Source organism: Ambystoma mexicanum, chromosome 7p (genome assembly GCF_040938575.1).
Source record: "Ambystoma mexicanum isolate Mex_15411 chromosome 7p, UKY_AmexF1_1, whole genome shotgun sequence".
Lineage (NCBI taxonomy): Eukaryota > Metazoa > Chordata > Amphibia > Caudata > Ambystomatidae > Ambystoma > Ambystoma mexicanum.
In genome coordinates, this window is record NC_090939.1 from 730,331,763 (window position 1) to 730,359,263 (window position 27,501).

The following is a 27,501-nucleotide window of genomic DNA, read 5'->3' on the forward strand; positions in this document are numbered from 1 at the left end:
TTTTTGGCACAAAAAATGCATCCTAGAACCCTGAAAGATCAGAAAATGTTGGCAGCTCAAAAAAAGGACTTAAAATGCTTCTTAGGCCTGCACAAATGTTGAAAACTTTGGAGGCCGAAAAAAGGGGTTTACAGGCATCCTAGACCCCCGAAAGTCCAGAAGATGTTGGTGGGCCAAAATCGGTGTCAGAGAGCTCTGAATGTCCCAAAAACATTTGCAGCCTGAAAGTGGCACTAACCCACATCCCAGACCACTGAAATTCCCAAAAATATTTTTGGCACAAAAAATGCATCCTACAACCCTGAAAGATCAGAAAATGTTGGCATCTGAATAAAAGGACTTAAAATGCATCTTAAGCCTACAAAAATGTTGAAAACTTTGAAGGTCCAAAAAAGGGGTTTACAGGCATCCTAGACCCCCTTAAGTCCAGAAAATGTTGGTGGGCCAAAATCTGTGTCAGAGAGCCCTGAATGTCCCAAAAACATTTGCAGAGTGAAACGGGCATTAACCCGCATCCTAGACCTCTGACATTTCCAAAAATATTTTTGGCACAAAAAATGAATACTACACCCATGAAGCTCAGAATATGTTAGCAGCCCAAAAAAGGCCTTAAAGTGCATCTTAGGCCTGCAAAAATGTAGAAAACTTTGGAGGTGGAAAAAAGGGGTTTAGGGGCATCCTAGACCCCCTAAAGTCCAGAAAATGGTTGTGGCCCAGAAAATGGTGTCAGAGAGCCCTGAATGTCCCAAAAATATTTGCAGCCTCAAAGGGGCATTAACCCGCATCCTAGACCACTGAAATTCCCAAAAATATTTTTGGCACGAAAAATGCATCCTACAACCCTGAAAGATCAGAAAATGTTGGCATCTCAAAAAAAAGGCCTTAAAATGCATTTTAGGCCTGCAAAAATGTTGAAAACTTTGAAGGACCAAAAAAGGGGTTTACAGGCATCCTAGACCACCTAAAGTCCAGAAAATGGTTGTGGCCCAAAAATGGTGTCAGAGAGCCCTGAATGTCCCAAAAACATTTGCAGCCTGAAAGGGGCATTAACCCGCATCCTAGACCACTGAAATTCCCAAAAATATTTCTGGCACAAAAAATGCATACTACACCCCTGAAAGTTCTGAAAATGTTAGCAGCCCAAAAATGCCTTAAAATGGATTTTAGGCCTGCAAAAATGTTGAAAACTTTGGAGGCCGAAAAAAGGGGTTTAGAGGCATCCTAGACCCCCTAAAGTCCAGAAAATGTTGGTGGGCCAAAATCTGTGTCAGAGAGCTCTGAATGTCCCAAAAACATTTGCAGCCTGAAAGTGGCACTAACCCACATCCCAGACCACTGAAATTCCCAAAAATATTTTTGGCACAAAAAATGCATCCTACAACCCTGAAAGATCAGAAAATGTTGGCATCTGAAAAAAAGGACTTAAAATGCATCTTAAGCCTACAAAAATGTTGAAAACTTTGAAGGTCCAAAAAAGGGGTTTACAGGCATCCTAGACCCCCTTAAGTCCAGAAAATGTTGGTGGGCCAAAATCTGTGTCAGAGAGCCCTGAATGTCCCAAAAACATTTGCAGAGTGAAACGGGTATTAACCCGCATCCTAGACCTCTGACATTTCCAAAAATATTTTTGGCACAAAAAAATGAATACTACACCCATGAAGCTCAGAATATGTTAGCAGCCCAAAAAAGGCCTTAAAGTGCATCTTAGGCCTGCAAAAATGTAGAAAACTTTGAAGGACCAAAAAAGGGGTTTACAGGCATCCTAGACCCCCTAAAGTCCAGAAAATGTTGGTGGCCCAAAAATGGTGTCAGAGAGCCCTGAATGTCCCAAAAACATTTGCAGAGTGAAACGGGCATTAACACGCATCCTAGATGACTGAAATCCCCAAAAATATTTTTGGCACAAAAAATGCATACTACACCCCTGAAAGTTCTGAAAATGTTAGCAGCCCAAAAATGCCTTAAAATGCATTTTAGGCCTGCAAAAATGTTGAAAACTTTGAAGGACCAAAAAAGGGGTTTACAGGCATCCTAGACCCCCTAAAGTCCAGAAAATGTTGGTGGGCCAAAATCTGTGTCAGAGAGCTCTGAATGTCCCAAAACATTTGAAGCCTGAAAGGGGCATTAACCCGCATCCTAGACCACTGAAACTCCCAAAAATATTTTTGGCACGAAAAATGCAACCTATACCCTTGAAGCTCAGAATATGTTAGCAGCCCAAAAAAGGCCTTAAAATGCATTTTATGCCTGCAAAAATGTTGAAAACTTTGGAGGCCCAAAAAAGGGGTTTACAGGCATCCTAGACCCCCTAAAGTCCAGAAAATGTTTGTGGCCCAAAAACAGTGTCAGAGAGCTCTGAATGTCCCAAAAACATGTGCAGCCTGAAAGTGGCACTAACCCACATCCCAGACCACTGAAATTCCTAAAAATATTTTTGGCACAAAAAATGCATCCTACAACCCTGAAAGATCAGAAAATGTTGGCATCTCAAAAAAAGGCCTTAAAATGCATTTTAGGCCTGCAAAAATGTTGAAAACTTTGAAGGACCAAAAAAGGGGTTTACAGGCATCCTAGACCCCCTAAAGTCCAGAAAATGTTGGTGGCCCAAAAATGGTGTCAGAGAGCCCTGAATGTCCCAAAAACATTTGCAGAGTGAAACGGGCATTAAGCCGCATCCTAGACCACTGAAATTCCCAAAAATATTTTTGGCACAAAAAATGCATACTACCCCCCTGAAAGTTCTGAAAATGTTAGCAGCCCAAAAATGCCTTAAAGTGCATCTTAGGCTTGCAAAAATGTTGAAAACTTTGGAGGTAGAAAAAAGGGGTTTAGAGGCATCCTAGACCCCCTAAAGTCCAGAAAATGTTGGTGGGCCAAAATCTGTGTCAGAGAGCTCTGAATGTCCCAAAAACATTTGCAGCCTGAAAGGGGCATTAACCGGCATCCTAGACCAATGAAATTCCCAAAAATTATTTTTGGCACGAAAAATGCATCCTACACCCCTGAAAGCTCAGAATATGTTAGCAGCCCAAAAAAGGCTTAAAATGCATTTTAGGCCTGCAAAAATGTTGAAAACTTTGAAGGACCAAAAAAGGGGTTACAGGCATCCTAGCCCCCTAAAGTCCAGAAAATGTTGGTGGCCCAAAAATGGTGTCAGAGAGTCCTGAATGTCCCAAAAACATTTGCAGCCTGAAAGGAGCATTAACCCGCATCCTAGACCACTGAAATTCCCAAAAATATTTTTGGCACGAAAAATGCATCCTACTCCCATGAAGCTCAGAATATGTTAGCAGCCCAAAAAAGGTCTTAAAATGCATTTTAGGCCTGCAAAAATGTTGAAAACTTTGACGGACCAAAAAAGGGGTTTACAGGCATCCTAGACCCCCTAAAGTCCAGAAAATGTTGGTGGCCCAAAAATGGTGTCAGAGAGCCCTGAATGTCCCAAAAATATTTGCAGCCTGAAAGGGGCATTAACCGGCATCCTAGACCACTGAAATTCCCAAAAATATTTTTGGCACAAAAAATGCATACTACACCCCTGAAAGTTCTGAAAATGTTAGCAGCCCAAAAAAGGCCTAAAAGTGCATCTTAGGCCTGCAAAAATGTAGAGAACTTTGGAGGTGGAAAAAGGGGGTTTAGAGGCATCCTAGACCCCCTAAAGTCCAGAAAATGTTGGTGGGCCAAAATCTGTGTCAGAGAGCTCTGAAATGTCCCAAAACATTTTCAGCCTGAAAGGGGCATTAACCCGCATCCTAGACCACTGAAACTCCCAAAAATATTTTTGGCACGAAAAATGCAACCTATACCCCTGAAGCTCAGAATATGTTAGCAGCCCAAAAACGTCCTTAAAATGCATTTTACGCCTGCAAAAATGTTGAAAACTTTGGAGGCCCAAAAATGGGGTTTACAGGCATCCTAGACCCCCGAAAGTCCAGAAAATGTTTGTGGCCCAAAAACAGTGTCAGAGAGCTCTGAATGTCCCAAACAGATTTGCAGCCTGAAAGTGGCACTAACCCACATCCCAGACCACTGAAATTCTCAAAAATATTTTTGGCACAAAAAATGCATCCTACAACCCTGAAAGATCAGAAAATGTTGGCATCTCAAAAAAAGGACTTAAAATGCATCTTAAGCCTACAAAAATGTTGAAAACTTTGAAGGTCCAAAAAAGGGGTTTACAGGCATCCTAGACCCCCTTAAGTCCAGAAAATGTTGGTGGGCCAGAATCTGTGTCAGAGAGCTCTGAATGCCCAAAAATCATTTGCAGAGTGAAACGGGCATTAACCAGCATCCTAGACCACTGAAATTCCCAAAAATATGTTTGGCATGAAAACTGCATCCTACACCCCTGAAGCTCAGAATATGTTAGCAGCCCAAAAAAGGCCTTAACATGCATTTTAGGCCTGCAAAAATATTGAAAACTTTGAAGGACCAAAAAAGGGGTTTACAGGCATCCTAGACCCCCTAAAGTCCAGAAAATGTTGGTGGCCCAAAAATGGTGTCAGAGAGCCCTGAATGTACCAAAAACATTTGCAGAGTGAAACGGGCATTAAGCCGCATCCTAGACCACTGAAATTCCCAAAAATATTTTTGGCACAAAATATGCATACTACCCCCCTGAAAGTTCTGAAAATGTTAGCAGCCCAAAAATGCCTTAAAGTGCATCTTAGGCTTGCAAAAATGTTGAAAACTTTGGATTTCGAAAAAAGGGGTTTAGAGGCATCCTAGACCCCCTAAAGTCCAGAAAATGTTGGTGGCCCAAAATCTGTGTCAGAGAGCTCTGAATGTCCCAAAAACATTTGCAGCCTGAAAGGGGCATTAACCGGCATCCTAGACCAATGAAATTCCCAAAAATATTTTTGGCACGAAAAATGCATCCTACACCCCTGAAAGCTCAGAATATGTTAGCAGCCCAAAAAAGGCTTAAAATGCATTTTAGGCCTGCAAAAATGTTGAAAACTTTGAAGGACCAAAAAAGGGGTTTACAGGCATCCTAGACCCCCTAAAGTCCAGAAAATGTTGGTGGCCCAAAAATGGTGTCAGAGAGTCCTGAATGTCCCAAAAACATTTGCAGCCTGAAAGGGGCATTAACCCGCATCCTAGACCACTGAAATTCCCAAAAATATTTTTTGCACGAAAAATGCATCCTACACCCCTGAAGCTCAGAATATGTTAGCAGCCCAAAAAAGGCCTTAACATGCATTTTAGGCCTGCAAAAATGTTGAAAACTTTGAAGGACCAAAAAAGGGGTTTACAGGCATCCTAGACCCCCTAAAGTCCAGAAAATGTTGGTGGCCCAAAAACAGTGTTAGAGAGCTCTGAATGTCCCAAACAGATTTGCAGCCTGAAAGGGGCATTAAGTCGCATCCTAGACCACTGAAATTCCCCAAAATATTTTTGGCACAAAAAATGCATCCTACAACCCTGAAAGATCAGAAAATGTTGGCAGTTCAAAAATGCCTTAAAGTGCATCTTAGGCCTGCAAAAATGTAGAAAACTTTGGCGGTGGAAAAAAGGGGTTTAGAGGCATCCCAGACCCCCTAAAGTCCAGAAAATGTTAGTGGGCCAAAATCGGTGTCAGAGAGCTCTGAATGTCCCAAAAACATTTGCAGCCTGAAAGGGGCATTAAGCCGCATCCTAGACCACTGAAATTTCCCAAAAATATTTTTGGCAGGAAAAATTCATCCTACACCCCTGAAAGCTCAGAATATGTTAGCAGCCCAAAAAAGGCCTTAAAATGCATTTTAGGCCTGCAAAAATGTTGAAAACTTTGGAGGCCCAAAAAAGGGGTTTACAGGCATCCTAGACCCCTTAAGTCCAGAAAATGTTGGTGGGCGAAAATCTGTGTCAGAGAGCTCTGAATGCCCCAAAAACATTTGCAGAGTGAAACAGGCATTAACCCGCATCCTAGACCACTGAAATTCCCAAAAATATTTTTGGCATGAAAAATGCATCCTACACCCCTGAAAGCTCAGAATATGTTAGCAGCCCAAAAAAGGCCTTAAAATGAATTTTTGCAAAAATGTTGAAAACTTTGAAGGACCAAAAAAGGGGTTTACAGGCATCCTAGACACCCTAAGGTCCAGAAAATGTTGGTGGCCCAAAAATGGTGTCAGAGAGTCCTGAATGTCCCAAAAACATTTGCAGCCTGAAAGGGGCATTAACCCGCATCCTAGACCACTGAAATTCCCAAAAATATTTTTGGCAGGAAAAATTCATCCTACACCCCTGAAAGTTCTGAAAATGTTAGCAGCCCAAAAAAGGCCTTAACATGCATTTTAGGCCTGCAAAAATGTTGAAAACTTTGGATGCCCAAAAAAGGGGTTACAGGCATCCTAGACCCCCTAAAGTCCAGAAAATGTTGGTGGGCCAAAATCTGTGTCAGAGAGCTCTGAATGTCCCAAAAACATGTGCAGCCTGAAAGGGGCATTAACCCGCATCCTAGACCACTGAAATTCCCAAAAATATGTTTGGCATGAAAACTGCATCCTACACCCCTGAAGCTCAGAATATGTTAGCAGCCCAAAAAAGGCCTTAACATGCATTTTAGGCCTGCAAAAATATTGAAAACTTTGAAGGACCAAAAAAGGGGTTTACAGGCATCCTAGACCCCCTAAAGTCCAGAAAATGTTGGTGGCCCAAAAATGGTGTCAGAGAGCCCTGAATGTCCCAAAAACATTTGCAGAGTGAAACGGGCATTAAGCCGCATCCTAGACCACTGAAATTCCCAAAAATATTTTTGGCACAAAAAATGCATACTACCCCCCTGAAAGTTCTGAAAATGTTAGCAGCCCAAAAATGCCTTAAAGTGCATCTTAGGCTTGCAAAAATGTTGAAAACTTTGGATTTCGAAAAAAGGGGTTTAGAGGCATCCTAGACCCCCTAAAGTCCAGAAAATGTTGGTGGCCCAAAATCTGTGTCAGAGAGCTCTGAATGTCCCAAAAACATTTGCAGCCTGAAAGGGGCATTAACCGGCATCCTAGACCAATGAAATTCCCAAAAATATTTTTGGCACGAAAAATGCATCCTACACCCCTGAAAGCTCAGAATATGTTAGCAGCCCAAAAAAGGCTTAAAATGCATTTTAGGCCTGCAAAAATGTTGAAAACTTTGAAGGACCAAAAAGGGGTTTACAGGCATCCTAGACCCCCTAAAGTCCAGAAAATGTTGGTGGCCCAAAAATGGTGTCAGAGAGTCCTGAATGTCCCAAAAACATTTGCAGCCTGAAAGGGGCATTAACCCGCATCCTAGACCACTGAAATTCCCAAAAATATTTTTTGCACGAAAAATGCATCCTACACCCCTGAAGCTCAGAATATGTTAGCAGCCCAAAAAAGGCCTTAACATGCATTTTAGGCCTGCAAAAATGTTGAAAACTTTGAAGGACCAAAAAAGGGGTTTACAGGCATCCTAGACCCCCTAAAGTCCAGAAAATGTTGGTGGCCCAAAAACAGTGTTAGAGAGCTCTGAATGTCCCAAACAGATTTGCAGCCTGAAAGGGGCATTAAGTCGCATCCTAGACCACTGAAATTCCCCAAAATATTTTTGGCACAAAAAATGCATCCTACAACCCTGAAAGATCAGAAAATGTTGGCAGTTCAAAAATGCCTTAAAGTGCATCTTAGGCCTGCAAAAATGTAGAAAACTTTGGCGGTGGAAAAAAGGGGTTTAGAGGCATCCCAGACCCCCTAAAGTCCAGAAAATGTTAGTGGGCCAAAATCGGTGTCAGAGAGCTCTGAATGTCCCAAAAACATTTGCAGCCTGAAAGGGGCATTAAGCCGCATCCTAGACCACTGAAATTTCCCAAAAATATTTTTGGCAGGAAAAATTCATCCTACACCCCTGAAAGCTCAGAATATGTTAGCAGCCCAAAAAAGGCCTTAAAATGCATTTTAGGCCTGCAAAAATGTTGAAAACTTTGGAGGCCCAAAAAAGGGGTTACAGGCATCCTAGAACCCCTAATGTCCAGAAAATGATTGTGGCTCAAAAATGGTGTCAGAGAGCCCTAAATTCCCAAAAACATTTGCAGCCTGAAAGGGGCATTAACCTGCATCCTAGACCACTGAAATTTCCAAAAATATTTTTTGCACGAAAAATGCATCCTACACCCCTAAGGCTCAGAATATGTTAGCAGCCCAAAAAAGGCCTTAAAATGCATTTTAAGCCTGCAAAAATGTTGAAAACTTTGGAGGCCCAAAAAAGGGGTTTACAGGCATCCTAGACCCCCTAAAGTCCAGAAAATGTTGGTGGGCCAAAATCTGTGTCAGAGAGCTCTGAATGTCCCAAAAACATTTGCAGCCTGAAAGGGGCATTAAGCCGCATCCTAGACCACTGAAATTTACCAAAATATTTTTGGCATGAAAAATTCAACCTATACCCCTGAAGCTCAGAATATGTTAGCAGCCCAAAAAAGGCCTTAAAATGCATTTTAGGCCTGCAAAAATGTTGAAAACTTTGGAGACCCAAAAAAGGGGTTACAGGCATCCTAGACACCCTAAAGTCCAGAAAATGATTGTCGCTCAAAAGTGGTGTCAGAGAGCCCTGAATTCCCAAAAACATGTGCAGCCTGAAAGGGGCATTATCCAGCATCCTAGACCATTGAAATTCCCAAAAATATTTTTTGCACGAAAAATGCATCCTACACCCCTAAGGCTCAGAATATGTTAGCAGCCCAAAAAAGGCCTTAAAATGCATTTTAAGCCTGCAAAAATGTTGAAAACTTTGGAGGCCCAAAAAAGGGGTTTACAGGCATCCTAGACCCCTTAAGTCCAGAAAATGTTGGTGGGCGAAAATCTGTGTCAGAGAGCTCTGAATGCCCCAAAAACATTTGCAGAGTGAAACAGGCATTAACCCGCATCCTAGACCACTGAAATTCCCAAAAATATTTTTGGCATGAAAAATGCATCCTACACCCCTGAAAGCTCAGAATATGTTAGCAGCCCAAAAAAGGCCTTAAAATGAATTTTTGCAAAAATGTTGAAAACTTTGAAGGACCAAAAAAGGGCTTTACAGGCATCCTAGACCCCCTAAGGTCCAGAAAATGTTGGTGACCCAAAAATGGTGTCAGAGAGTCCTGAATGTCCCAAAAACATTTGCAGCCTGAAAGGGGCATTAACCCGCATCCTAGACCACTGAAATTCCCAAAAATATTTTTGGCAGGAAAAATTCATCCTACACCCCTGAAAGTTCTGAAAATGTTAGCAGCCCAAAAAAGGCCTTAACATGCATTTCAGGCCTGCAAAAATGTTGAAAACTTTGAAGGCCCAAAAAAGGGGTTACAGGCATCCTAGACCCCCTAAAGTCCAGAAAATGTTGGTGGGCCAAAATCTGTGTCAGAGAGCTCTGAATGTCCCAAAAACATGTGCAGCCTGAAAGGGGCATTAACCCGCATCCTAGACCACTGAAATTTCCAAAAAATATTTTTTGCACGAAAAATGCATCCTACACCCCTGAAGCTCAGAATATGTTAGCAGCCCAAAAAAGGCCTTAACATGCATTTTAGGCCTGCAAAAATATTGAAAACTTCGAAGGACCAAAAAAGGGGTTTACAGGCATCATAGACCCCCTAAAGTCCAGAAAATGTTGGTGGCCCAAAAATGGTGTCAGAGAGCCCTGAATGTCCCAAAAATATTTGCAGCCTGAAAGGGGCATTAACCCGCATCCTAGACCACTGAAATTCCCAAAAATATTTTTGGCACGAAAAATGCATCCTACACCCCTGAAAGCTCAGAATATGTTAGCAGCCCAAAAAAGGTCTTCAAATGCATTTTAGGCCTGCAAAAATGTTGAAAACTTTGGAGGCCCAAAAAAGGGGTTTACAGGCATCCTAGACCCCCTAAAGTCCAGAAAATGTTGGTGGGCCAAAATCGGTCAGAGAGCTCTGAATGTCCCAAAAACATTTGCAGCCTGAACGGGGCATTAAGCCGCATCCTAGACCACTGAAATTCCCCAAAATATTTTTGGCATGAAAAATGCAACCTATACCCCTGAAGCTCAGAATATGTTAGCAGCCCAATTAAGGCCTTAAAATGCATTTTAGGCCTGCAAAAATGTTGAAAACTTTGAAGGACCAAAAAAGGGGTTTACAGGCATCCTAGACCCCCTAAAGTCCAGAAAATATTGGTGGCCCAAAAATGGTGTCAGAGAGTCCTGAATGTCCCAAAAACATTTGCAGCCTGAAAGGGGCATTAACCCGCATCCTAGACCACTGAAATTCCCAAAAATATTTTTTGCACAAAAAATGCATACTACACCCCTGAAAGTTCTGAAAATGTTAGCAGCCCAAAAAAGGCCTTAACATGCATTTTAGGCCTGCAAAAATGTTGAAAACTTTGAAGGACCAAAAAAGGGGTTTAGAGGCATCCTAGACCCCCTAAAGTCCAGAAAATGTTGGTGGGCCAAAATCTGTGTCAGAGAGCTCGGAATGTCCCAAAAACATGTGCAGCCTGAAAGGGGCATTAACCCGCATCCTAGACCACTGAAATTTCCAAAAAATATTTTTTGCACGAAAAATGCATCCTACACCCCTGAAGCTCAGAATATGTTAGCAGCCCAAGAAAGGCCTTAACATGCATTTTAGGCCTGCAAAAATATTGAAAACTTTGAAGGACCAAAAAAGGGGTTTACAGGCATCCTAGACCCCCTAAAGTCCAGAAAATGTTGGTGGGCCAAAAATGGTGTCAGAGAGCCTTGAATGTCCCAAAAACATTTGCAGCCTGAAAGGGGCATTAACCCGCATCCTAGACCACTGAAATGCCCAAAAATATTTTTGGCACAAAAAATGCATACTACACCCCTGAAAGTTCTGAAAATGTTAGCAGCCCAAAAATGCCTTAAAATGCATTTTAGGCCTGCAAAAATGTTGAAAACTTTGAAGGACCAAAAAAGGGGTTTACAGGCATCCTAGACCCCCTAAATTCCAGAAAATGTTGGTGGGGCCAAAAATGGTGTCAGAGAGCCTTGAATGTCCCAAAAACATTTGCAGCCTGAAAGGGGCATTAACCCGCATTCTAGACCACTGAAATGCCCAAAAATATTTTTGGCACAAAAATTGAATACTACACCCATGAAGCTCAGAATATGTTAGCAGCCCAAAAAAGGCATTAAAATGCATTTTAGGCCTGCAAACATGTTGAAAACTTTGGAGGCCGAAAAAAGGGGTTTAGAGGCATCCTAGACCCCCTAAAGTCCAGAAAATGTTGGTGGGCCAAAATCTGTGTCAGAGAGCTCTGAATGTCCCCAAAACATTTGCAGCCTCAAAGCGGCATTAACCCGCATCCTAGACCACTGAAATTCCCAAAAATATTTTTGGCACGAAAAATGCATCCTACACCCATGAAGCTCAGAATATGTTAGCAGCCCAAAAAAGGCCTTCAAATGCATTTTAGGCCTGCAAAAATGTTGAAAACTTTGGAGGCCCAAAAAAGGGGTTTACAGGCATCCTAGACCCCCTAAAGTCCAGAAAATGTTGGTGGGCCAAAATCGGTCAGAGAGCTCTGAATGTCCCAAAAACATTTGCAGCCTGAAAGGGGCATTAAGTCGCATCCTAGACCCCTGAAATTCCCCAAAATATTTTTGCCACAAAAAATGCATCCTACAACCCTGAAAGATCAGAAAATGTTGGCATCTCAAAAAAAGGCCTTAAAATGCATTTTAGGCCTGCAAAAATGTTGAAAACTTTGAAGGACCAAAAAAGGGGTTTACAGGCATCCTAGACCCCCTAAAGTCCAGAAAATGGTTGTGGCCCAAAAATGGTGTCAGATAGCCCTGAATGTCCCAAAAACATTTGCAGCCTGAAAGGGGCATTAACCCGCATCCTAGACCACTGAAATTCCCAAAAATATTTTTGGCACAAAAAATGCATACTACACCCCTGAAAGTTCTGAAAATGTTAGCAGCCCAAAAATGCCTTAAAATGCATTTTAGGCCTGCAAAAATGTTGAAAACTTTGGAGGCCGAAAAAAGGGGTTTAGAGGCATCCTAGACCCCCTAAAGTCCAGAAAATGTTGGTGGCCCAAAAACAGTGTTAGAGAGCTCTGAATGTCCCAAACAGATTTGCAGCCTGAAAGGGGCATTAAGTCGCATCCTAGACCACTGAAATTCCCCAAAATATTTTTGGCACAAAAAATGCATCCTACAACCCTGAAAGATCAGAAAATGTTGGCAGTTCAAAAATGCCTTAAAGTGCATCTTAGGCCTGCAAAAATGTAGAAAACTTTGGCGGTGGAAAAAAGGGGTTTAGAGGCATCCCAGACCCCCTAAAGTCCAGAAAATGTTAGTGGGCCAAAATCGGTGTCAGAGAGCTCTGAATGTCCCAAAAACATTTGCAGCCTGAAAGGGGCATTAAGCCGCATCCTAGACCACTGAAATTTCCCAAAAATATTTTTGGCAGGAAAAATTCATCCTACACCCCTGAAAGCTCAGAATATGTTAGCAGCCCAAAAAAGGCCTTAAAATGCATTTTAGGCCTGCAAAAATGTTGAAAACTTTGGAGGCCCAAAAAAGGGGTTACAGGCATCCTAGACCCCCTAAAGTCCAGAAAATGATTGTGGCTCAAAAATGGTGTCAGAGAGCCCTAAATTCCCAAAAACATTTGCAGCCTGAAAGGGGCATTAACCAGCATCCTAGACCACTGAAATTCCCAAAAATATTTTTTGCACGAAAAATGCATCCTACACCCCTAAGGCTCAGAATATGTTAGCAGCCCAAAAAAGGCCTTAAAATGCATTTTAAGCCTGCAAAAATGTTGAAAACTTTGGAGGCCCAAAAAAGGGGTTTACAGGCATCCTAGACCCCTTAAGTCCAGAAAATGTTGGTGGGCGAAAATCTGTGTCAGAGAGCTCTGAATGCCCCAAAAACATTTGCAGAGTGAAACAGGCATTAACCCGCATCCTAGACCACTGAAATTCCCAAAAATATTTTTGGCATGAAAAATGCATCCTACACCCCTGAAAGCTCAGAATATGTTAGCAGCCCAAAAAAGGCCTTAAAATGAATTTTTGCAAAAATGTTGAAAACTTTGAAGGACCAAAAAAGGGGTTTACAGGCATCCTAGACACCCTAAGGTCCAGAAAATGTTGGTGGCCCAAAAATGGTGTCAGAGAGTCCTGAATGTCCCAAAAACATTTGCAGCCTGAAAGGGGCATTAACCCGCATCCTAGACCACTGAAATTCCCAAAAATATTTTTGGCAGGAAAAATTCATCCTACACCCCTGAAAGTTCTGAAAATGTTAGCAGCCCAAAAAAGGCCTTAACATGCATTTTAGGCCTGCAAAAATGTTGAAAACTTTGGAGGCCCAAAAAAGGGGTTACAGGCATCCTAGACCCCCTAAAGTCCAGAAAATGTTGGTGGGCCAAAATCTGTGTCAGAGAGCTCTGAATGTCCCAAAAACATGTGCAGCCTGAAAGGGGCATTAACCCGCATCCTAGACCACTGAAATTCCCAAAAATATGTTTGGCATGAAAACTGCATCCTACACCCCTGAAGCTCAGAATATGTTAGCAGCCCAAAAAAGGCCTTAACATGCATTTTAGGCCTGCAAAAATATTGAAAACTTTGAAGGACCAAAAAAGGGGTTTACAGGCATCCTAGACCCCCTAAAGTCCAGAAAATGTTGGTGGCCCAAAAATGGTGTCAGAGAGCTCTGAATGTCCCAAAAACATTTGCAGCCTGAAAGGGGCATTAACCGGCATCCTAGACCAATGAAATTCCCAAAAATATTTTTGGCACGAAAAATGCATCCTACACCCCTGAAAGCTCAGAATATGTTAGCAGCCCAAAAAAGGCTTAAAATGCATTTTAGGCCTGCAAAAATGTTGAAAACTTTGAAGGACCAAAAAGGGGTTTACAGGCATCCTAGACCCCCTAAAGTCCAGAAAATGTTGGTGGCCCAAAAATGGTGTCAGAGAGTCCTGAATGTCCCAAAAACATTTGCAGCCTGAAAGGGGCATTAACCCGCATCCTAGACCACTGAAATTCCCAAAAATATTTTTTGCACGAAAAATGCATCCTACACCCCTGAAGCTCAGAATATGTTAGCAGCCCAAAAAAGGCCTTAACATGCATTTTAGGCCTGCAAAAATGTTGAAAACTTTGAAGGACCAAAAAAGGGGTTTACAGGCATCCTAGACCCCCTAAAGTCCAGAAAATGTTGGTGGCCCAAAAACAGTGTTAGAGAGCTCTGAATGTCCCAAACAGATTTGCAGCCTGAAAGGGGCATTAAGTCGCATCCTAGACCACTGAAATTCCCCAAAATATTTTTGGCACAAAAAATGCATCCTACAACCCTGAAAGATCAGAAAATGTTGGCAGTTCAAAAATGCCTTAAAGTGCATCTTAGGCCTGCAAAAATGTAGAAAACTTTGGCGGTGGAAAAAAGGGGTTTAGAGGCATCCCAGACCCCCTAAAGTCCAGAAAATGTTAGTGGGCCAAAATCGGTGTCAGAGAGCTCTGAATGTCCCAAAAACATTTGCAGCCTGAAAGGGGCATTAAGCCGCATCCTAGACCACTGAAATTTCCCAAAAATATTTTTGGCAGGAAAAATTCATCCTACACCCCTGAAAGCTCAGAATATGTTAGCAGCCCAAAAAAGGCCTTAAAATGCATTTTAGGCCTGCAAAAATGTTGAAAACTTTGGAGGCCCAAAAAAGGGGTTACAGGCATCCTAGAACCCCTAAAGTCCAGAAAATGATTGTGGCTCAAAAATGGTGTCAGAGAGCCCTAAATTCCCAAAAACATTTGCAGCCTGAAAGGGGCATTAACCTGCATCCTAGACCACTGAAATTTCCAAAAATATTTTTTGCACGAAAAATGCATCCTACACCCCTAAGGCTCAGAATATGTTAGCAGCCCAAAAAAGGCCTTAAAATGCATTTTAAGCCTGCAAAAATGTTGAAAACTTTGGAGGCCCAAAAAAGGGGTTTACAGGCATCCTAGACCCCCTAAAGTCCAGAAAATGTTGGTGGGCCAAAATCTGTGTCAGAGAGCTCTGAATGTCCCAAAAACATTTGCAGCCTGAAAGGGGCATTAAGCCGCATCCTAGACCACTGAAATTTACCAAAATATTTTTGGCATGAAAAATTCAACCTATACCCCTGAAGCTCAGAATATGTTAGCAGCCCAAAAAAGGCCTTAAAATGCATTTTAGGCCTGCAAAAATGTTGAAAACTTTGGAGACCCAAAAAAGGGGTTACAGGCATCCTAGACACCCTAAAGTCCAGAAAATGATTGTCGCTCAAAAGTGGTGTCAGAGAGCCCTGAATTCCCAAAAACATGTGCAGCCTGAAAGGGGCATTATCCAGCATCCTAGACCACTGAAATTCCCAAAAATATTTTTTGCACGAAAAATGCATCCTACACCCCTAAGGCTCAGAATATGTTAGCAGCCCAAAAAAGGCCTTAAAATGCATTTTAAGCCTGCAAAAATGTTGAAAACTTTGGAGGCCCAAAAAAGGGGTTTACAGGCATCCTAGACCCCTTAAGTCCAGAAAATGTTGGTGGGCGAAAATCTGTGTCAGAGAGCTCTGAATGCCCCAAAAACATTTGCAGAGTGAAACAGGCATTAACCCGCATCCTAGACCACTGAAATTCCCAAAAATATTTTTGGCATGAAAAATGCATCCTACACCCCTGAAAGCTCAGAATATGTTAGCAGCCCAAAAAAGGCCTTAAAATGAATTTTTGCAAAAATGTTGAAAACTTTGAAGGACCAAAAAAGGGCTTTACAGGCATCCTAGACCCCCTAAGGTCCAGAAAATGTTGGTGACCCAAAAATGGTGTCAGAGAGTCCTGAATGTCCCAAAAACATTTGCAGCCTGAAAGGGGCATTAACCCGCATCCTAGACCACTGAAATTCCCAAAAATATTTTTGGCAGGAAAAATTCATCCTACACCCCTGAAAGTTCTGAAAATGTTAGCAGCCCAAAAAAGGCCTTAACATGCATTTTAGGCCTGCAAAAATGTTGAAAACTTTGGAGGCCCAAAAAAGGGGTTACAGGCATCCTAGACCCCCTAAAGTCCAGAAAATGTTGGTGGGCCAAAATCTGTGTCAGAGAGCTCTGAATGTCCCAAAAACATGTGCAGCCTGAAAGGGGCATTAACACGCATCCTAGACCACTGAAATTTCCAAAAAATATTTTTTGCACGAAAAATGCATCCTACACCCCTGAAGCTCAGAATATGTTAGCAGCCCAAAAAAGGCCTTAACATGCATTTTAGGCCTGCAAAAATATTGAAAACTTCGAAGGACCAAAAAAGGGGTTTACAGGCATCATAGACCCCCTAAAGTCCAGAAAATGTTGGTGGCCCAAAAATGGTGTCAGAGAGCCCTGAATGTCCCAAAAATATTTGCAGCCTGAAAGGGGCATTAACCCGCATCCTAGACCACTGAAATTCCCAAAAATATTTTTGGCACGAAAAATGCATCCTACACCCCTGAAAGCTCAGAATATGTTAGCAGCCCAAAAAAGGTCTTCAAATGCATTTTAGGCCTGCAAAAATGTTGAAAACTTTGGAGGCCCAAAAAAGGGGTTTACAGGCATCCTAGACCCCCTAAAGTCCAGAAAATGTTGGTGGGCCAAAATCGGTCAGAGAGCTCTGAATGTCCCAAAAACATTTGCAGCCTGAACGGGGCATTAAGCCGCATCCTAGACCACTGAAATTCCCCAAAATATTTTTGGCATGAAAAATGCAACCTATACCCCTGAAGCTCAGAATATGTTAGCAGCCCAATTAAGGCCTTAAAATGCATTTTAGGCCTGCAAAAATGTTGAAAACTTTGAAGGACCAAAAAAGGGGTTTACAGGCATCCTAGACCCCCTAACGTCCAGAAAATATTGGTGGCCCAAAAATGGTGTCAGAGAGTCCTGAATGTCCCAAAAACATTTGCAGCCTGAAAGGGGCATTAACCCGCATCCTAGACCACTGAAATTCCCAAAAATATTTTTTGCACAAAAAATGCATACTACACCCCTGAAAGTTCTGAAAATGTTAGCAGCCCAAAAAAGGCCTTAACATGCATTTTAGGCCTGCAAAAATGTTGAAAACTTTGAAGGACCAAAAAAGGGGTTTAGAGGCATCCTAGACCCCCTAAAGTCCAGAAAATGTTGGTGGGCCAAAATCTGTGTCAGAGAGCTCGGAATGTCCCAAAAACATGTGCAGCCTGAAAGGGGCATTAACCCGCATCCTAGACCACTGAAATTTCCAAAAAATATTTTTTGCACGAAAAATGCATCCTACACCCCTGAAGCTCAGAATATGTTGGCAGCCCAAGAAAGGCCTTAACATGCATTTTACGCCTGCAAAAATATTGAAAACTTTGAAGGACCAAAAAAGGGGTTTACAGGCATCCTAGACCCCCTAAAGTCCAGAAAATGTTGGTGGGCCAAAAATGGTGTCAGAGAGCCTTGAATGTCCCAAAAACATTTGCAGCCTGAAAGGGGCATTAACCCGCATCCTAGACCACTGAAATGCCCAAAAATATTTTTGGCACAAAAAATGCATACTACACCCCTGAAAGTTCTGAAAATGTTAGCAGCCCAAAAATGCCTTAAAATGCATTTTAGGCCTGCAAAAATGTTGAAAACTTTGAAGGACCAAAAAAGGGGTTTACAGGCATCCTAGACCCCCTAAATTCCAGAAAATGTTGGTGGGGCCAAAAATGGTGTCAGAGAGCCTTGAATGTCCCAAAAACATTTGCAGCCTGAAAGGGGCATTAACCCGCATTCTAGACCACTGAAATGCCCAAAAATATTTTTGGCACAAAAAATGAATACTACACCCATGAAGCTCAGAATATGTTAGCAGCCCAAAAAAGGCCTTCAAATGCATTTTAGGCCTGCAAACATGTTGAAAACTTTGGAGGCCGAAAAAAGGGGTTTAGAGGCATCCTAGACCCCCTAAAGTCCAGAAAATGTTGGTGGGCCAAAATCTGTGTCAGAGAGCTCTGAATGTCCCCAAAACATTTGCAGCCTCAAAGCGGCATTAACCCGCATCCTAGACCACTGAAATTCCCAAAAATATTTTTGGCACGAAAAATGCATCCTACACCCATGAAGCTCAGAATATGTTAGCAGCCCAAAAAAGGCCTTCAAATGCATTTTAGGCCTGCAAACATGTTGAAAACTTTGGAGGCCGAAAAAAGGGGTTTAGAGGCATCCTAGACCCCCTAAAGTCCAGAAAATGTTGGTGGGCCAAAATCGGTCAGAGAGCTCTGAATGTCCCAAAAACATTTGCAGCCTGAAAGGGGCATTAAGTCGCATCCTAGACCCCTGAAATTCCCCAAAATATTTTTGGCACAAAAAATGCATCCTACAACCCTGAAAGTTCTGAAAATGTTGGCATCTCAAAAAAAAGCCTTAAAATGCATTTTAGGCCTGCAAAAATGTTGAAAACTTTGAAGGACCAAAAAAGGGCTTTACAGGCATCCTAGACTCCCTAAAGTCCAGAAAATGTTGGTGGCCCAAAAATTTTGTCAGAGAGCCCTGAATGCTCCAAACACATTTGCAGTGTGAAACGGGCATTAACCTGCATCCTAGACCACTGAAATTCCCAAAAATATTTTTGGCACAAAAAACGCATACTACACCCCTGAAAGTTCTGAAAATGTTAGCAGCCCAAAAATGCCTTAAAATGCATTTTAGGCCTGCAAACATGTTGAAAACTTTGAAGGACCAAAAAAGGGGTTTACAGGCATCCTAGACCCCCTAAAGTCCAGAAAATGTTGGTGGCCAAAATCTGTCAGAGAGCTCTGAATGTCCCAAAACATTTGCAGCCTAAAAGGGGCATTAACCCGCATCCTAGACCACTGAAACTCCAAAAAATATTTTTGCACGAAACATGCAACCTATACCCCTGAAGCTCAGAATATGTTAGCAGCCCAAAAAAGGCCTTAAAATGCATTTTATGCCTGCAAAAATGTTGAAAACTTTGGAGGCCCAAAAAAGGGGTTTACAGGCATCCTAGACCCCCTAAAGTCCAGAAAATGTTGGTGGCCCAAAAATGGTGTCAGAGAGCCCTGAATGTCCCAAAAACATTTGCATAGTGAAACGGGCATTAAGCCGCATCCTAGACCACTGAAATTCCCAAAAATATTTTTGGCACAAAAAATGCATACTACCCCCCTGAAAGTTCTGAAAATGTTAGCAGCCCAAAAATGCCTTAAAGTGCATCTTAGGCTTGCAAAAATGTTGAAAACTTTGGAGGTGGAAAAAAGGGGTTTAGCGGCATCCTAGCCTCCCTAAAGTCCAGAAAATGTTGGTGGGCCAAAATCTGTGTCAAAGAGCTCTGAATGTCCCAAAAACATTTGCAGCCTGAAAGGGGCATTAACCCGCATCCTAGACCAATGAAATTCCCAAAAATATTTTTGGCACGAAAAATGCATCCTACACCCCTGAAAGCTCAGAATATGTTAGCAGCCCAAAAAAGGCTTAAAATGCATTTTAGGCCTGCAAAAATGTTGAAAACTTTGAAGGACCAAAAAAGGGGTTTACAGGCATCCTAGACCCCCTAAAGTCCAGAAAACGTTGGTGGCTCAAAAATGGTGTCAGAGAGTCCTGAATGTCCCAAAAACATTTGCAGCCTGAAAGGGGCATTAACCCGCATCCTAGACCACTGAAATTCCCAAAAATATTTTTGGCACGAAAAATGCATCCTACACCCCTGAAAGCTCAGAATATGTTAGCAGCCCAAAAAAGGCTTAAAATGCATTTTAGGCCTGCAAAAATGTTGAAAACTTTGAAGGACCAAAAAAGGGGTTTACAGGCATCCTAGACCCCCTAAAGTCCAGAAAATGTTGGTGGCTCAAAAATGGTGTCAGAGAGTCCTGAATGTCCCAAAAACATTTGCAGCCTGAAAGGGGCATTAACCCGCATCCTAGACCACTGAAATTCCCAAAAATATTTTTGGCACGAAAAATGCATCCTACACCAATGAAGCTCAGAATATGTTAGCAGCCCAAAAGAGGCCTTAAAGTGCATCTTAGGCCTGCAAAAATGCAGAAAACTTTGGAGGTGGAAAAAAGGGGTTTAGAGGCATCCTAGACCCCCTAAGTCCAGAAAATGGTTGTGGCCCAAAAATGGTGTCAGAGAGCCCTGAATGTCCCAAAAACATTTGCAGCCTCAAAGGGGCATTAACCCGCATCCTAGACCACTGAAATTCCCAAAAATATTTTTGGCACGAAAAATGTATCCTACACCCATGAAGCTCAGAATATGTTAGCAGCCCAATAAAGGCCTTAAAATGCATTTTAGGCCTGCAAAAATGTTGAAAACTTTGAAGGACCAAAAAAGGGGTTTACAGGCATCCTAGACCCCCTAAAGTCCAGAAAATGTTTGTGGCCCAAAAACAGTGTCAGAGAGCTCTGAATGTCCCAAACAGATTTGCAGCCTGAAACGGGCATTAACCCGCATCCTAGACCACTGAAATTCCCCAAAATATTTTTGCCACAAAAAATGCATCCTACAACCCTGAAAGATCAGAAAATGTTGGCAGCTCAAAAAAAGGACTTAAAATGCTTCTTAGGCCTGCACAAATGTTGAACACTTTGGAGGCCGAAAAAAGGGGTTTACAGGCATCCTAGACCCCCTAAAGTCCAGAAAATGTTGATGGGCCAAAATCGGTGTCAGAGAGCTCTGAATGTCCCAAAAACATTTGCAGCCTGAAAGTGGCACTAACCCTCACCCCAGACCACTGAAATTCCTAAAAATATTTTTGGCACAAAAAATGCATCCTACAACCCTGAAAGTTCTGAAAATGTTGGCATCTCAAAAAAAAGCCTTAAAATGCATTTTAGGCCTGCAAAAATGTTGAAAACTTTGAAGGACCAAAAAAGGGGTTTACAGGCATCCTAGACTCCCTAAAGTCCAGAAAATGTTGGTGGCCCAAAAATTTTGTCAGAGAGCCCTGAATGCTCCAAACACATTTGCAGTGTGAATCGGGCATTAACCTGCATCCTAGACCACTGAAATTCCCAAAAATATTTTTGGCACAAAAAACGCATACTACACCCCTGAAAGTTCTGAAAATGTTAGCAGCCCAAAAATGGCATCCTAGACCCCCTAAAGTCCAGAAAATGTTGGTGGCCAAAATCTGTCAGAGAGCTCTGAATGTCCCAAAACATTTGCAGCCTGAAAGGGGCATTAACCCGCATCCTAGACCACTGAAACTCCAAAAAATATTTTTGCACGAAAAATGCATCCTACACCCATGAAGCTCAGAATATGTTAGCAGCCCAAAAAAGGCCTTAAAATGCATTTTATGCCTGCAAAAATGTTGAAAACTTTGGAGGCCCAAAAAAGGGGTTTACAGGCATCCTAGACCCCCTAAAGTCCAGAAAATGTTGGTGGCCCAAAAATTGTGTCAGAGAGCCCTGAATGTCCCAAAAACATTTGCAGAGTGAAACGGGCATTAACACGCATCCTAGACCACTGAAATTCCCAAAAATATTTTTGGCACAAAAAATGCATACTACACCCCTGAAAGTTCTGAAAATGTTAGCAGCCCAAAAATGCCTTAAAATGCATTTTAGGCCTGCAAAAATGTTGAAAACTTTGAAGGACCAAAAAAGGGGTTTACAGGCATCCTAGACCCCCTAAAGTCCAGAAAATGTTGGTGGGCCAAAATCTGTGTCAGAGAGCTCTGAATGTCCCAAAAACATTTGCAGCCTCAAAGGGGCATTAACCCGCATCCTAGACCACTGCAATTCCCAAAAATATTTTTGGCACGAAAAATACATCCTACACCCATGAAGCTCAGAATATGTTAGCAGCCCAAAAAAGGCCTTAAAATGCATTTTAGGCCTGCAAAAATGTTGAAAACCTTGGAGGCCCAAAAAAGGGGTTACAGGCATCCTAGACCCCCTAAAGTCCAGAAAATGTTGGTGGCCCAAAAATGGTGTCAGAGAGCCCTGAATGTCCCAATAACATTTGCAGAGTGAAACGGGCATTAACCCGCATCCTAAACCTCTGACATTCCCAAAAATATTTTTGGCACAAAAAATGCATACTACACCCCTGAAAGTTCTGAAAATGTTAGCAGCCCAAAAATCCCTTAAAATGCATTTTAGGCCTGCAAACATGTTGAAAACTTTGAAGGACCAAAAAAGGGGTTTACAGGCATCCTAGACCCCTAAAGTCCAGAAAATGTTGGTGGGCCAAAATCTGTGTCAGAGAGCTCTGAATGCCCCAAAAACATTTCCAGAGTGAAACGGGCATTAACCCACATCCTAGACCACTGAAATTCCCAAAAATATTTTTGGCACAAAAAATGCATACTACACCCCTGAAAGTTCTGAAAATGTTAGCAGCCCAAAAATGCCTTAAAGTGCATCTTAGGCCTGCAAAAATATAGAAAACTTTGGAGGTGGAAAAAAGGGGTTTACAGGCATCCTAGACCCCCTAAAGTCCAGAAAATGTTGGTGGCCCAAAAACAGTGTCAGAGAGCTCTGAATGTCCCAAACAGATTTGCAGCCTGAAAGGGGCATTAAGTCGCATCCTAGACCACTGAAATTCCCCAAAATATTTTTGGCACAAAAAATTCATCCTACAACCCTGAAAGATCAGAAAATGTTGGCAGCTCAAAAAAAGGACTTAAAATGCTTCTTAGGCCTGCACAAATGTTGAACACTTTGGAGGCCGAAAAAAGGGGTTTACAGGCATCCTAGACCCCCTAAAGTCCAGAAAATGTTGGTGGGCCAAAATCGGTGTCAGAGAGCTCTGAATGTCCCAAAAACATTTGCAGCCTGAAAGTGGCACTAACCCTCACCCCAGACCACTGAAATTCCTAAAAATATTTTTGGCACAAAAAATGCATCCTACAACCCTGAAAGTTCTGAAAATGTTGGCATCTCAAAAAAAAGCCTTAAAATGCATTTTAGGCCTGCAAAAATGTTGAAAACTTTGAAGAACCAAAAAAGGGCTTTACAGGCATCCTAGACTCCCTAAAGTCCAGAAAATGTTGGTGGCCCAAAAATTTTGTCAGAGAGCCCTGAATGCTCCAAACACATTTGCAGTTTGAAACGGGCATTAACCTGCATCCTAGACCACTGAAATTCCCAAAAATATTTTTGGCACAAAAAACGCATACTACACCCCTGAAAGTTCTGAAAATGTTAGCAGCCCAAAAATGCCTTAAAATGCATTTTAGGCCTGCAAACATGTTGAAAACTTTGAAGGACCAAAAAAGGGGTTTACAGGCATCCTAGACCCCCTAAAGTCCAGAAAATGTTGGTGGCCAAAATCTGTCAAGAGAGCTCTGAATGTCCCAAAACATTTGCAGCCTAAAAGGGGCATTAACCCGCATCCTAGACCACTGAAACTCCAAAAAATATTTTTGCACGAAAAATGCAACCTATACCCCTGAAGCTCAGAATATGTTAGCAGCCCAAAAAAGGCCTTAAAATGCATTTTATGCCAGCAAAAATGTTGAAAACTTTGGAGGCCCAAAAAAGGGGTTTACAGGCATCCTAGACCCCCTAAAGTCCAGAAAATGTTGGTGGCCCAAAAATGGTGTCAGAGAGCCCTGAATGTCCCAAAAACATTTGCATAGTGAAACGGGCATTAAGCCGCATCCTAGACCACTGAAATTCCCAAAAATATTTTTGGCACAAAAAATGCATACTACCCCCCTGAAAGTTCTGAAAATGTTAGCAGCCCAAAAATGCCTTAAAGTGCATCTTAGGCTTGCAAAAATGTTGAAAACTTTGGAGGTGGAAAAAAGGGGTTTAGCGGCATCCTAGCCTCCCTAAAGTCCAGAAAATGTTGGTGGGCCAAAATCTGTGTCAAAGAGCTCTGAATGTCCCAAAAACATTTGCAGCCTGAAAGGGGCATTAACCCGCATCCTAGACCAATGAAATTCCCAAAAATATTTTTGGCACGAAAAATGCATCCTACACCCCTGAAAGCTCAGAATATGTTAGCAGCCCAAAAAAGGCTTAAAATGTATTTTAGGCCTGCAAAAATGTTGAAAACTTTGAAGGACCAAAAAAGGGGTTTACAGGCATCCTAGACCCCCTAAAGTCCAGAAAACGTTGGTGGCTCAAAAATGGTGTCAGAGAGTCCTGAATGTCCCAAAAACATTTGCAGCCTGAAAGGGGCATTAACCCGCATCCTAGACCACTGAAATTCCCAAAAATATTTTTGGCACGAAAAATGCATCCTACACCCCTGAAAGCTCAGAATATGTTAGCAGCCCAAAAAAGGCTTAAAATGCATTTTAGGCCTGCAAAAATGTTGAAAACTTTGAAGGACCAAAAAAGGGGTTTACAGGCATCCTAGCCTCCCTAAAGTCCAGAAAATGTTGGTGGGCCAAAATCTGTGTCAAAGAGCTCTGAATGTCCCAAAAACATTTGCAGCCTGAAAGGGGCATTAACCCGCATCCTAGACCAATGAAATTCCCAAAAATATTTTTGGCACGAAAAATGCATCCTACACCCCTGAAAGCTCAGAATATGTTAGCAGCCCAAAAAAGGCTTAAAATGCATTTTAGGCCTGCAAAAATGTTGAAAACTTTGAAGGACCAAAAAAGGGGTTTACAGGCATCCTAGACCCCCTAAAGTCCAGAAAATGTTGGTGGCTCAAAAATGGTGTCAGAGAGTCCTGAATGTCCCAAAAACATTTGCAGCCTGAAAGGGGCATTAACCCGCATCCTAGACCACTGAAATTCCCAAAAATATTTTTGGCACGAAAAATGCATCCTACACCCCTGAAAGCTCAGTATATGTTAGCAGCCCAAAAAAGGCCTTAAAATGCATTTTAGGCCTGCAAAAATGTTGAAAACTTTGGAGGCCCAAAAAAGGGGTTTACAGGCATCCTAGACCACCTAAAGTCCAGAAAATGTTGGTGGGCCAAAATCGGTGTCAGAGAGCTCTGAATGTCCCAAAAACATTTGCAGCCTGAAAGGGGCATTAAGCCGCATCCTAGACCACTGAAATTCCCCAAAATATTTTTGGAACAAAAAATGCATCCTACAACCCTGAAATATCAGAAAATGTTGGCAGCTCAAAAAAAGGACTTAAAATGCTTCTTAGGCCTGCACAAATGTTGAAAACTTTGGAGGCCGAAAAAAGGGGTTTAAAGGCATCCTAGACCCCCGAAAGTCCAGAAAATGTTGGTGTGCCAAAATCGGTGTCAGAGAGCTCTGAATGTCCCAAAAACATTTGCAGCCTGAAAGTGGCACTAACCCACATCCTAGACCACTGAAATTCCCAAAAATATTTTTGGCACAAAAAATGCATACTACACCCCTGAAAGTTCTGAAAATGTTAGCAGCCCAAAAAAGGCCTTAAAATGCATTTTAGGCCTGCAAAAATGTTGAAAACTTTGAAGGACCAAAAAAGGGGTTTACAGGCATCCTAGACCCCCTAAAGTCCAGAAAATGTTGGTGGGCCAAAATCTGTGTCAGTGAGCTCTGAATGTCCCAAAAACATTTGCAGCCTCAAAGGGGCATTAACCCACATCCTAGACCACTGAAATTCCCAAAAATATTTTTGGCACGAAAAATGCATCCTACACCCATGAAGCTCAGAATATGTTAGCAGCCCAAAAAAGGCCTTAAAATGCATTTTAGGCCTGCAAAAATGTTGAAAACTTTGAAGGACCAAAAAAGGGGTTTACAGGCATCCTAGACCCCCTAAAGTCCAGAAAATGTTGGTGGCCCAAAAATGGTGTCAGAGAGCACTGAATGTCCCAAAAACATTTGCAGAGTGAAACGGGCATTAACCCGCATCCTAGACGACTGAAATTCCCAAAAATATTTTTGGCACAAAAAATGAATACTACACCCATGAAGCTCAGAATATGTTAGCAGCCCAAAAAAGGCCTTAAAGTGCATCTTAGGCCTGCAAAAATGTAGAAAACTTTGGAGGTGGAAAAAAGGGGTTTAGAGGCATCCTAGACACCCTAAAGTCCAGAAAATGGTTGTGGCCCAAAAATGGTATCAGAGAGCCCTGAATGTCCCAAAAACATTTGCAGCATGAAAGGGGCATTAACCCGCATCCTAGACCACTGAAATTCCCAAAAATATTTTTGGCACGAAAAATGCATCCTACACCCATGAAGCTCAGAATATGTTAGCAGCCCAAAAAAGGCCTTAAAATGCATTTTAGGCCTGCAAAAATGTTGAAAACTTTGAAGGACCAAAAAAGGGGTTTACAGGCATCCTAGACCCCCTAAGGTCCAGAAAATGTTGGTGGCCCAAAATGGTGTCAGAGAGTCCTGAATGTCCCAAAAACATTTGCAGCCTGAAAGGGGCATTAACCCGCATCCTAGACCACTGAAATTCCCAAAAATATTTTTGGCACGAAAAATGCATCCTACACCCCTGAAAGCTCAGAATATGTTAGCAGCCCAAAAAAGGCCTTACAATGCATTTTAGGCCTGCAAAAATGTTGAAAACTTTGGAGGCCCAAAAAAGGGGTTTACAGGCATCATAGACCCCCTAAAGTCCAGAAAATGTTGGTGGGCCAAAATCGGTGTCAGAGAGCTCTGAATGTCCCAAAAACATTTGCAGCCTGAAAGGGGCATTAAGCCGCATCCTAGACGACTGAAATTCCCCAAGATATTTTTGGCATGAAAAATGAATACTACACCCATGAAGCTCAGAATATGTTAGCAGCCCAAAAAAGGCCTTAAAGTGCATCTTAGGCCTGCAAAAATGTAGAAAACTTTGGAGGTGGAAAAAAGGGGTTTAGAGGCATCCTAGACACCCTAAAGTCCAGAAAATGGTTGTGGCCCAAAAATGGTATCAGAGAGCCCTGAATGTCCCAAAAACATTTGCAGCATGAAAGGGGCATTAACCCGCATCCTAGACCACTGAAATTCCCAAAAATATTTTTGGAACAAAAAATGCATACTACACCCCTGAAAGTTCTGAAAATGTTAGCAGCCCAAAAATGCCTTAAAATGCATTTTAGGCATGCAAAAATGTTGAAAACTTTGGAGGCCGAAAAAAGGGGTTTAGAGGCATCCTAGACCCCCTAAAGTCCAGAAAATGTTGGTGGGCCAAAATCTGTGTCAGAGAGCTCTGAATGTCCCAAAAACATTTGCAGCCTCAAAGGGGCATTAACCCGCATCCTAGACCACTGAAATTCCCAAAAATATTTTTGGCACGAAAAATGCATCCTACACCCATGAAGCTCAGAATATGTAAGCAGCCCATAAAAGGCCTTAAAATGCATTTTAGGCCTGCAAAAATGTTGAAAACTTTGAAGGACCAAAAAAGGGGTTTACAGGCATCCTACACCCCCTAAAGTCCAGAAAATGTTGGTGGCCCAAAAATGGTGTCAGAGAGCCCTGAATGTCCCAAAAACAGTTGCAGAGTGAAACGGGCATTAACACGCATCCTAGACCACTGAAATTCCCAAAAATATTTTTGGCACAAAAAATGCAACCTATACCCCTGAAGCTCAGAATATGTTAGCAGCCCAAAAAAGGCCTTAAAATGCATTTTATGCCTGCAAAAATGTTGAAAACTTTGGATGCCCAAAAAAGGGGCTTACAGGCATCCT